We start from the raw sequence: 13,100 nt of genomic DNA, 5'->3' as shown, positions 1-13,100 counted from the left end.
GTGCTGGGTCGGATTCCGCTGCGGGAATTCTCACAGTGGGATGCGAGCCGTGCTCCTGCAGTGACCCTCACGTCTTACTTCCTCCAGTGTCTACTCCGCTCTGCTGTGTGCCGTCTGCCGACAGCATGGGTGGGTGCCAGGAAGCCAACGGCGGTACATAAATATATCCCATTGCATTGCCCATCACAGCTGAGGTAATGTCATGTTTAAAGGGGTTGTCCCACGCTGAAACGGTTTTGTTTTTTTTCAACCCCCCCCCCCCCCCGTTCGGCGCGAGACAACCCCGATGCAGGGGTTAAAAAAGAACACCGGACAGCGCTTACCTGAATCCCCGCGCTCCGGTGACTTCTTACTTACCTGCTGAAGATGGCCGCCGGGATCTTCTCCCTCGGTGGACCGCAGGGCTTCTGTGCGGTCCATTGCCGATTCCAGCCTCCTGATTGGCTGGAATCGGCACGTGACGGGGCGGAGCTACATGGAGCCCCATTGATAAAAGAAGAAGACCCGGACTGCGCAAGCGCGTCTAATTTGGCCATTAGACGCCGAAAATTAGGCGGCTCCATGGAAACGAGGACGCTAGCAACGGAGCAGGTAAGTGAAAAATTTCTTATAACTTCTGTATGGCTCATAATTAATGCACAATGTACATTACAAAGTGCATTAATATGGCCATACAGAAGTGTATAGACCCACTTGCTTTCGCGGGACAACCCCTTTAATGCAGGTGGGTTTCGGCCCACACTGCATGCCCCAGTCAGACTAGGGTTCTTTAGAAGTGGACACATGCAGTTACAACTCCGTGTGCAATATCCCATTGCAGTGCCCAGCAGAGCTGATGTAACGTCAGCTTTAATGCAGGTGGGCAAAAAATTAATTGGATTATACTGTAGGCGAGGGACCCAAAAAATTGGTGTACCAACAGTACTAATGTACGTCAGAAAAATTGCCCATGCCCAACCAAGAGGGAAGGTGAAACCCATTAATAGCTTTGGTTAATGTGGCTTAATTTGTAACTAGGCCTGGAGGCAGCCCAGTTAAAATAAAAATTGGTTCAGGTGCAAGTTTCAACGCTTTAATGAGCATTGAAACGTATAAAAATTGCTTACAAAAATTATATGACTGAGCCTTGTGGGCCTAAGAAAAATTGCCCGTTCGGCGTGATTACGTCAGGTTTCAGGAGGAGGAGGATGAATATTATACACAGATTGATGAAGCAGAAATGTCCCCGTTTTGGATGGTGAGAGAGAACGATGCTTCCATCCACGGGTGCAGCCAACGTATTGCTTAGGTATCGCTGCTGTCCGCTGGTGGAGAAGAGAAGTCTGGGGAAATCCAGGCTTTGTTCATCTTGATGAGTGTAAGCCTGTCGGCACTGTCGGTTGACAGGTGGGTACGCTTATCCGTGATGATTCCCCCAGCCACACTAAACACACTCTCTGACAAGACGCTAGCCGCAGGACAAGCAAGCACCTCCAGGGCATACAGCGCGAGTTCAGGCCACGTGTCCAGCTTCGACACCCAGTAGTTGTAGGGGGCAGAGGCGTCACCGAGGACGGTGCTGCAATCGGCTACGTACTCCCTCACCATCCTTTTACAGTGCTCCCGCCAACTCAGCCTTGACTGGGGACCGGTGACACAGTCTTGCTGGGGAGCCATAAAGCTGGCAAAGGCCTTGGAGAATGTTCCCCTGCCTGCGCTGTACATGCTGCCTGATCTCTGCGCCTCCCCTGCTACCTGGCCCTCGGAACTGCGCCTTCTGCCACTAGCGCTGTCGGATGGGAAGTTTACCATCAGTTTGTCCACCAGCGCCCTGTGGTATAGCATCATTCTCGAACCCCTTTCCTCTTCGGGAATGAGAGTGCAAAGGCTCTCCTTATACCGTGGATCGAGCAGTGTGTACACCCAGTAATCCGTAGTGGCCAGAATGCGTGTAACGCGAGGGTCATGAGAAAGGCATCCTAACATGAAGTCAGCCATGTGTGCCAGGGTACCTGTACGCAACACATGGCTGTCTTCACTAGGAAGATCACTTTCAGGATCCTCCTCCTCCTCCTCCTCAGGCCATACACGCTGAAAGGATGACAGGCAAGCAGCATGGGTACCGTCAGCAGTGGGCTAAGCTGTCTCTTCCCCCTCCTCCTCATCCTCCTCATGCTCCTCCTCCTCCTCCTGAACGCGCTGAGATATAGACAGGAGGGTGCTCTGACTATCCAGCGACATACTGTCTTCCCCCGACTCTGTTTCCGAGCGCAAAGCGTCTGCCTTTATGCTTTGCAGGGAACTTCTCAAGATGCATAGCAGAAGAATGGTGACGCTAATGATTGCAGCATCGCCGCTCACCATCTGGGTAGACTCCTCAAACTTTCCAAGGACCTGGCAGATGGCTGCCAACCAGGCCCACTCTTCTGTAAATAATTGAGGAGGCTGACTCCCACTGCGCCGCGCAAGTTGGAGTTGGTATTCCACTATAGCTCTACGCTGCTCATAGAGTCTGGCCAACATGTGGAGCGTAGAGTTCCACTGTGTGGGCACGTCGCACAGCAGTTGGTGCACTGGCAGATTAAACCGATGTTGCAGGGTCCGCAGGGTGGCAGCGTGCATGTGTGATTTGCGGAAATGTGCGCAGAGCTGGCGCACCTTTCTGAGCAGGTATGACAAGTGGGGGTAGCTTTTCAGAAAGCGCTGAACCACCAAATTAAACACATGGGCCAGGCATGGCACGTGTGTGAGGCTGCCGAGCTGCAGAGCCGCCACCAGCTTACGGCCGTTGTCACACACGACCATGCCCGGTTGGAGGCTCAGCGGCGCAAGCCAGCGGTCGGTCTGCTCTGTCAGACCCTGCAGCAGTTCGTGGGCCGTGTGCCTCTTCTCTCCTAAGCTGAGTAGTTTCAGCACGGCCTGCTGACGCTTGCCCACCGCTGTGCTGCCACGCCGCGTGACACCGACTGCTGGCGACGTGCTGCTGCTGACACATCTTGATTGCGAGACAGAGGTTGCGTAGGAGGAGGAGGAGGGTGGTTTAGTGGAGGAAGCATACACCCCCGCAGATACCACCACCGAGCTGGGGCACGCAATTCGGGGGGTGGGTAGGACGTGAGCGGTCCCAGGCTCTGACTCTGTCCCAGCCTCCACTAAATTCACCCAATGTGCCGTCAGGGAGATATAGTGGCCCTGCCCGCCTGTGCTTGTCCACGTGTCTGTTGATAAGTGGACCTTGGCAGTAACCGCGTTGGTGAGGGCGCGTACAATGTTGCGGGAGACGTGGTCGTGCAGGCCTGGGACGGCACATCGGGAAAAGTAGTGGCGACTGGGAACCGAGTAGCGCGGGGCCGCCGCCACCATCATGCTTTTGAAAGCCTCTGTTTCCACAAGCCTATACGGCAGCATCTCTAGGCTGATCAATTTTGCAATGTGCACGTTTAACGCTTGAGCGTGCGTGTGCGTGGCGTCGTACTTGCGCTTGCGCTCAAACTGTGACGCTAGTGACGTCTGGACGCTACGCTGAGAGACATTGCTGGATGGGGCCAAGGACAGCGGAGGTGAGGGTGTGGGTGCAGGCCAGGAGACGGTAGTGCCTGTGTCCTGAGAGGGGGGTTGGATCTCAGTGGCAGGTTGGGGCACAGGCGGAGAGGTTGGATCCTGGAGCCGTGCGGACATCAGTCATGACTGCAAATTCTGTCAAGGCAAAAGAAGGCATTACTGGTACCATGTACAACACATACTGAGGGGGTAATGCCAACCTGGCACCAGTGCAGGGCAGTCACCATTTTCTGAACTGAACAATTACTTATGAGAATGCAGTCAGATTTTCTTTTGATGATCACAAGATTCATTGCGAGTTGCCGTAATCTTACCATGACTGGAGAAAACACAGCTACACCCTACTGGCACAGCTACACCCTACTGGCTCTGCTACATCCTTAGGTCTCTAGGAGTTTATAAACTTTTGGGCATAACACTTACCAGAGGATTGCACATGTGAAGGGATCTCTGCCTAAGGGCTTATTTAGACAACCGTATATATAATGTATACGGTGTCCTTGTCTGCAGGGGGGGTGAGGATGGAAGAGCCAGGAGCAGGAACTGAGCTCCTGCCCCCTCTCCGCCCCTTGCCACTATTTGCAATAGGAGAGGGCGAGACAGGGGCGCAGCTAAGTCCCGTTGCTTAGCTCCGCCCCCGCCCCTCCCATTGCAAATAGTGGTGAGGGGCGGGGAAGTGGTGGGAGCTCAGTTTCTGCTTCTGGCTCTTCCATCCTCGCCACCCTGCAGACAAGGACACCGTATATCGGCTCGGCGTGAAAACCGAGCCGATATAAGGTCGTCTGAAATAGTCCTAAGGGACTCAGTCCCAGGAAATTACAGGCATCTGCGTACTTTTTCACTGTGGGAAATGTGCTCTTTTGTAAATGTGCTCTGATGTGTTTTTCATCTGCTGCACTATGTTTTTTGTATAGTCGAGTCGCTCGGTCTTGTTTCTACTTGGAAGGTTTGGCTTTTTGGCCACAATTCATCCATGAAGATCACTTCTGACCAGACTTCTCTGAACAGTAGATGGGTGTACCTGGGTCTCACTGGTCTCTACTAGTTCTGAGCCGATGGCACTATTGGGTATTTTCCGATTTGGAAGGGAAGTAAGCATGTGTCTTTCATCTACTGCATCAACCTCCCTTAGCCGACCACTGCATCTACAGTCCTCAATGTTGGCCCTTTTTTTTGCCTTTTCAAAAAAAACCTTGAACATGTTAAAACTCCATTTTATTTTGAAATCTTTATTTTGAAAACTGGGAAAATACGGATTCCGAATCTGGCACTCAATGTCCTCCGCTTGTTCCAGCTGCAATCTGACAGGGAAGATGAATCTGTATGGCATCTGGACAGCTCTCTTCCCTCGTAGAACTTCAGGCTGGGGTTGGGGTCCTTCCTCTTCCTCATGACTCTTCCAGGCTGCAAGAAAATGAAACCCAAATGATTTGAATGACCTCATTAAGATTCTCAAGTGCATAACTGCCAGCACCCAGTCTTTGGTGGCCCTGGCGACCCCGCAATATCCAGAGGCCCTGGCGACCCGGTGACATTTAAAGGCCCTGGTGATATAGTTCCCATTCCTTTGTGGTATATTGATAGCTAGAGCTCCCAGTCTTCTGTAGCACATCGGTAACTGGAGCTCCCTGGTGGTTCAGCCATGCGCACAGCACCAGCTCCTACCATAGTTTATTACATACCAATAAGTGGATAATTTCACATACCTGCTTGTTTCTCCATCTGCACCAAAGTATCTTCTGTGGGGGCTCGTCCAGTAGCTTCTCTGCCAGATGACAACCACGAGCCTTCAGTAATCTGCCAAAAACTTTTTCAGGTTATATCACAATACCAAATAAGACGATGCAACCAGAAAATCAGCATTAACATCCTACGTTCTCGATCCATCAGCCCCATACCTTACATGTGGTTGGGAGATCAATTCATTTCCACAATTATTAGTCCACCATAGTAGATACAATACATAGGTGGATACAGTAGTTCCTTTCCTATTCCTATGTATTGTGGACTTGACAGCTGATGACCCCGGTGAAGAGAGCTAAAAGGTGGATCCTATATTTGTCAATGAAATGATTAGCCAATAGCCATGCATTGGCTGTTGGTTGTCCCTCTGTGTCACAGGGAATATATGAACCAGGTGAACACTACAAATTTGCTGGGGAAAAAAAGGTGTCTACCTGAAAAGGAAATCCCCCTTAAAATTTGAAACAAATTGCGCCCCCTAGTCAGAATTAGCCGCCTCCCGGCTTGTCCCAGTTTTTCCTGGCAAGAGACCATCTCTTAGGTATTCCAATCCCCTTGCTGACGTGATTCATTAGTGACCCGGTTCTACATTTCATTTAAAGGCTTTTTCTGAGTCAGGCAAGTGTTTATTTTTTGCGCGGGCAAAAAAAGCGCTTCTAAAATAACCAATGGGTTCCTATAGAAGGGCTCACATCAAAGAATGTAGTTGAGTAAAACGGTTCGCACACCTAACAAAGATAGGACATGCTGCAGGTCACATGCAGCTCTGCGGTGTGCACCAAACATAGGACCTGTCCTATTTTTGGTGTGCTCTGTGCAGGAGTTTCCATTGACCCCTATGGGAGCAGGAGCTTATGCAGGACATTTAAAACCTGCTGTCCAGACGCACATTTTAAATGACTGCTGTAAACTCTCTTTTTGCCAGACACAGCCAATTGCACTGCGGGCATCCTTTTTTTCTTTGCTTTTTGCCACACACAGCCAATCGCACTGCGGGCATCTTTTTTGTTTTTTCTTTTTGCCACACACAGCCAATCGCACTGCGGGCATGTTTTTTTTCTTTTTGCCACACACAGCCAATCGCACCACAGACATCCTTTTTTTTCCACACACAGCCAATCGCACTGCGGGCATCTTTTTTTTTATTTTTGCCACACACAGCCAATCGCACTGCGGGCATGTTTTTTTTTTCTTTTTGCCACACACAGCCAATCGCACTGCGGGCATATTTATTTTTGGCCACACACAGCCAATCGCACTGCGGGCATCTTTTTTTTTTTTTGCTTTTTGCCACACACAGTCAATCGCATCACAGACACCATTTCTTTTCCACACACTGCCAATCGCACTGCGGGCATCTTTTTTTCTTTTTTTCCTTTTTGCCACACACAGCCAATTGCACTGCGGGCATATTCTTTTTTTTCTTTTTGCCACACACAGCAAATCGCACTGCGGGCATCTTTTTTTTCTTTTTGCCACACACAGCCAATCGCACTGCGTGCATGTTTTTTTTTTCCTTTTTGCCACACACAGCCAATCGCACTGTGGGCATCTTTTTTTTTTCTTTTTGCCGCACACAGCCAATCGGACTGCAGGCATCTTTTTTTTGCTTTTTGCTACACACAGTCAATCGCATCACAGACACCCTTTCTTTTCCACACACTGCCAATCGCACTGCGGGCATCTTTTTTTTTTCTTTTTGCCACACACAGCCAATCGCACTCCGGGCATGTTTTTTTTTTTTGCCACACACAGCCAATTGCACTGCGGGCGTCTTTCTTTTTTCTTTTTGCCACACACAGCCAATCGCACTGCGGGCATCTTTTTTTTTTCTTTTTGCCACACACAGCCAATCGCACTGCGGGCATGTTTTTTTTTTTTGCCACACACAGCCAATTGCACTGCGGGCGTCTTTCTTTTTTCTTTTTGCCACACACAGCCAATCGCACTGCGGACATGTATTTTTTTTCTTTTTGCCAGACACAGCCAATTGTACTGCGGGCATCCTTTTTTTCTTTGCTTTTTGCCACACACAGCCAATCACACTGCGGGCATCTTTTTTGTTTTTTCTTTTTGCCACACACAGCCAATCGCACTGCGGGCATGTTTTTTTTCTTTTTGCCACACACAGCCAATCGCACCACAGACATCCTTTTTTTTCCACACACAGCCAATCGCACTGCGGGCATCTTTTTTTTTATTTTTGCCACACACAGCCAATCGCACTGCGGGCATGTTTTTTTTTTCTTTTTGCCACACACAGCCAATCGCACTGCGGGCATATTTATTTTTTGCCACACACAGCCAATCGCACTGCGGGCATCTTTTTTTTTTTTTGCTTTTTGCCACACACAGTCAATCGCATCACAGACACCATTTCTTTTCCACACACTGCCAATCGCAATGCGGGCCTCTTTTTTTTTCCTTTTTGCCACACACAGCCAATCGCACTGCGGGCATCTTTTTTTTCTTTTTGCCACACACAGCCAATCACACCACAGACATCCTTTTTTTTCCACACACAGCCAATCGCACTGCGGGCATCTTTTTTTTTATTTTTGCCACACACAGCCAATCGCACTGCGGGCATGTTTTTTTTTTCTTTTTGCCACACACAGCCAATCGCACTGCGGGCATATTTATTTTTTGCCACACACAGCCAATCGCACTGCGGGCATTTTTTTTTTTTTTGCTTTTTGCCAGACACAGTCAATCGCATCACAGACACCATTTCTTTTCCACACACTGCCAATCGCACTGCGGGCATCTTTTTTTCCTTTTTGCCACACACAGCCAATTGCAGTGCGGGCATATTCTTTTTTTTCTTTTTGCCACACACACACACACAGTCAATCGCATCACAGACAGCATTTCTTTTCCACACAACGCCAATCGCACTGCGGGCATCTTTTTTTCTTTTTTTCCTTTTTGCCACACACAGCCAATCACACTGCGGGCATGTTTTTTTTTTCTTTTTGCCACACACAGCCAATCGCACTGCGGGCATCTTTTTTTTTTTTTTGCTTTTTGCCAAACACAGTCAATCGCATCACAGACACCATTTCTTTTCCACACACTGCCAATCGCACTGCGGGCATCTGTTTTTCTTTTTTTCCTTTTTGCCACACACAGCCAATCGCACTGCTGGCATCTTTTTTTTCTTTTTGCCACACAGCCAATCGCACTGTGGGCATCTTTTTTTTTTTCCTTTTTGCCACACACAGCCAATCGCATCACAGACACCCTTTCTTTTCCACACACTGCCAATCGCACTGCGGGCATCTTTTTTTTTTCCTTTTTGCCACACACAGCCAATCGCACTGCGGGCAGGTTTTTTGTTCTTTTTGCCACACACAGCCAATCGCACCACAGTCATCCTTTTTTTCCCCACAAACAGCCAATCGCACTGCGGGCATATTTATTTTTTGCTTTTTGCCACACACAGCCAATCGCATCACAGACACCCTTTCTTTTCCACACACTGCCAATCGCACTGCGGGCATCTTTTTTTCCTTTTTGCCACACACAGCCAATTGCAGTGCGGGCATATTCTTTTTTTTCTTTTTGCCACACACACACACACAGTCAATCGCATCACAGACAGCATTTCTTTTCCACACAACGCCAATCGCACTGCGGGCATCTTTTTTTCTTTTTTTCCTTTTTGCCACACACAGCCAATCACACTGCGGGCATGTTTTTTTTTTCTTTTTGCCACACACAGCCAATCGCACTGCGGGCATCTTTTTTTTTTTTTGCTTTTTGCCAAACACAGTCAATCGCATCACAGACACCATTTCTTTTCCACACACTGCCAATCGCACTGCGGGCATCTGTTTTTCTTTTTTTCCTTTTTGCCACACACAGCCAATCGCACTGCTGGCATCTTTTTTTTCTTTTTGCCACACAGCCAATCGCACTGTGGGCATCTTTTTTTTTTTCCTTTTTGCCACACACAGCCAATCGCATCACAGACACCCTTTCTTTTCCACACACTGCCAATCGCACTGCGGGCATCTTTTTTTTTTCCTTTTTGCCACACACAGCCAATCGCACTGCGGGCAGGTTTTTTGTTCTTTTTGCCACACACAGCCAATCGCACCACAGTCATCCTTTTTTTCCCCACAAACAGCCAATCGCACTGCGGGCATATTTATTTTTTGCTTTTTGCCACACACAGCCAATCGCATCACAGACACCCTTTCTTTTCCACACACTGCCAATCGCACTGCGGGCATCTTTTTTTTTTTTTTTTTGCCACACACAGCCAATCGCACTGTGGGCATCTTTTTTTTCTCTTTGCCACACACAGCCAATCGCACCACAGACATTATTTGTTTCCACACACAGCTAATCGCACTGTGGGCATCATTTTTTTCCCCCACTCACAGCCAATCGCACTGCGGGTATCTTTTTTTTCTTTTTTCCACACACAGCCAATCGCATCACAGACACCCTTTCTTTTCCACACACTGCCAATCGCACTGCGGGTATCTTTATTTTTATTTTTTTCCTTTTTGCCACACACAGCCAATCGCACTGCGGGCAGGTTTTTTGTTCTTTTCGCCACACACAGCCAATCGCACCACAGTCATCCTTTTTTTCCACAAACAACCAATCGCACTGCGGGCATCTTTTTTTTCTTTTTGCCACACACAGCGAATCGCACCATAGACACTATTTTTTTCACACACAGCCAATCGCACTGCGGGCATTTTTTTTTTCTTTTTGCCACACACAGCCAATCGCACTGCGGGTATCTTTTTTTTTTTGCTTTTTGCCACACACAGTCAAACGCATCAGAGACACCCTCTCTTTTCCACACACTGCCAATCGCACTGCGGGCATCTTTTTTTTCTCTTTGCCACACACAGCCAATCGCACCACAGACAATCTTTGTTTCCACACACAGCCAATCGCACTGCCGGTATCTTTTTTTTCTTTTTGCCACACACAGCCAATCGCACCATAGACACACTTTTTTTTCCACACACAGCCAATTGCAGTGCGGGCATGTTTTTTGTTTTTTTTTTGCCACACACAGCCAATCGCACTGCGGGCATCTTTTTATTTTTTTCTTTTTGCCACACACAGCCAATCGCACTGCGGGCATCTTTATTTTCTTTTTGCCACACACAGCCAATCTCACCATAGACAGCCTTTTTTTGCCACACACAGCCAATCGCACTGCGGGCATGTTTTTTTTTTCTTTTTGCCACACACAGCCAATCGCACTGCGGGCATCTTTTTTTTTTCTTTTTGCCACCCACAGCCAATCGCACTGCGGGCATGTTTTTTTTTTTTCTTTTTGCCACACACAGCCAATCGCACTGTGGGCATCTTTTTTTTTTTTGCTTTTTGCCACACACAGCCAATCGCATCACAGACACCCTTTCTTTTCCACACACTGCCAATCGCACTGCGGGCATCTTTTTTTTTTCCTTTTTGCCACACACAGCCAATCGCACTGCGGGCATCTTTTTTTTTTTTCTTTTTGCCACACACAGCCAATCGCACCATAGACACCCTTTCTTTTCCACACACAACCAATCGCACTGCGAGCGTCTTTCTTTTTTCTTTTTGCCACACACAGCCAATCGCACTGTGGGCATGTATTTTTTTTCTTTTTGCCAGACACAGCCAATTGCACTGCGGGCATCCTTTTTTTCTTTGCTTTTTGCCACACACAGCCAATCACACTGCGGGCATCTTTTTTGTTTTTTCTTTTTGCCACACACAGCCAATCGCACTGCGGGCATGTTTTTTTTCTTTTTGCCACACACAGCCAATCGCACCACAGACATCCTTTTTTTTCCACACACAGCCAATCGCACTGCGGGCATCTTTTTTTTTATTTTTGCCACACACAGCCAATCGCACTGCGGGCATGTTTTTTTTTTCTTTTTGCCACACACAGCCAATCGCACTGCGGGCATATTTATTTTTTGCCACACACAGCCAATCGCACTGCGGGCATCTTTTTTTTTTTTTGCTTTTTGCCACACACAGTCAATCGCATCACAGACACCATTTCTTTTCCACACACTGCCAATCGCAATGCGGGCCTCTTTTTTTTTCCTTTTTGCCACACACAGCCAATCGCACTGCGGGCATCTTTTTTTTCTTTTTGCCACACACAGCCAATCACACCACAGACATCCTTTTTTTTCCACACACAGCCAATCGCACTGCGGGCATCTTTTTTTTTATTTTTGCCACACACAGCCAATCGCACTGCGGGCATGTTTTTTTTTTCTTTTTGCCACACACAGCCAATCGCACTGCGGGCATATTTATTTTTTGCCACACACAGCCAATCGCACTGCGGGCATTTTTTTTTTTTTTGCTTTTTGCCAGACACAGTCAATCGCATCACAGACACCATTTCTTTTCCACACACTGCCAATCGCACTGCGGGCATCTTTTTTTCCTTTTTGCCACACACAGCCAATTGCAGTGCGGGCATATTCTTTTTTTTCTTTTTGCCACACACACACACACAGTCAATCGCATCACAGACAGCATTTCTTTTCCACACAACGCCAATCGCACTGCGGGCATCTTTTTTTCTTTTTTTCCTTTTTGCCACACACAGCCAATCACACTGCGGGCATGTTTTTTTTTTCTTTTTGCCACACACAGCCAATCGCACTGCGGGCATCTTTTTTTTTTTTTGCTTTTTGCCAAACACAGTCAATCGCATCACAGACACCATTTCTTTTCCACACACTGCCAATCGCACTGCGGGCATCTGTTTTTCTTTTTTTCCTTTTTGCCACACACAGCCAATCGCACTGCTGGCATCTTTTTTTTCTTTTTGCCACACAGCCAATCGCACTGTGGGCATCTTTTTTTTTTTCCTTTTTGCCACACACAGCCAATCGCATCACAGACACCCTTTCTTTTCCACACACTGCCAATCGCACTGCGGGCATCTTTTTTTTTTCCTTTTTGCCACACACAGCCAATCGCACTGCGGGCAGGTTTTTTGTTCTTTTTGCCACACACAGCCAATCGCACCACAGTCATCCTTTTTTTCCCCACAAACAGCCAATCGCACTGCGGGCATATTTATTTTTTGCTTTTTGCCACACACAGCCAATCGCATCACAGACACCCTTTCTTTTCCACACACTGCCAATCGCACTGCGGGCATCTTTTTTTCCTTTTTGCCACACACAGCCAATTGCAGTGCGGGCATATTCTTTTTTTTCTTTTTGCCACACACACACACACAGTCAATCGCATCACAGACAGCATTTCTTTTCCACACAACGCCAATCGCACTGCGGGCATCTTTTTTTCTTTTTTTCCTTTTTGCCACACACAGCCAATCACACTGCGGGCATGTTTTTTTTTTCTTTTTGCCACACACAGCCAATCGCACTGCGGGCATCTTTTTTTTTTTTTGCTTTTTGCCAAACACAGTCAATCGCATCACAGACACCATTTCTTTTCCACACACTGCCAATCGCACTGCGGGCATCTGTTTTTCTTTTTTTCCTTTTTGCCACACACAGCCAATCGCACTGCTGGCATCTTTTTTTTCTTTTTGCCACACAGCCAATCGCACTGTGGGCATCTTTTTTTTTTTCCTTTTTGCCACACACAGCCAATCGCATCACAGACACCCTTTCTTTTCCACACACTGCCAATCGCACTGCGGGCATCTTTTTTTTTTCCTTTTTGCCACACACAGCCAATCGCACTGCGGGCAGGTTTTTTGTTCTTTTTGCCACACACAGCCAATCGCACCACAGTCATCCTTTTTTTCCCCACAAACAGCCAATCGCACTGCGGGCATATTTATTTTTTGC

The sequence above is a fragment of the Eleutherodactylus coqui genome, unplaced genomic scaffold (assembly GCF_035609145.1).
Source record: "Eleutherodactylus coqui strain aEleCoq1 unplaced genomic scaffold, aEleCoq1.hap1 HAP1_SCAFFOLD_379, whole genome shotgun sequence".
In the NCBI taxonomy this organism is placed as follows: domain Eukaryota; kingdom Metazoa; phylum Chordata; class Amphibia; order Anura; family Eleutherodactylidae; genus Eleutherodactylus; species Eleutherodactylus coqui.
The sequence above is the reverse complement of the archived record's forward strand: the minus strand, read 5'-3'. Positions refer to the sequence as shown.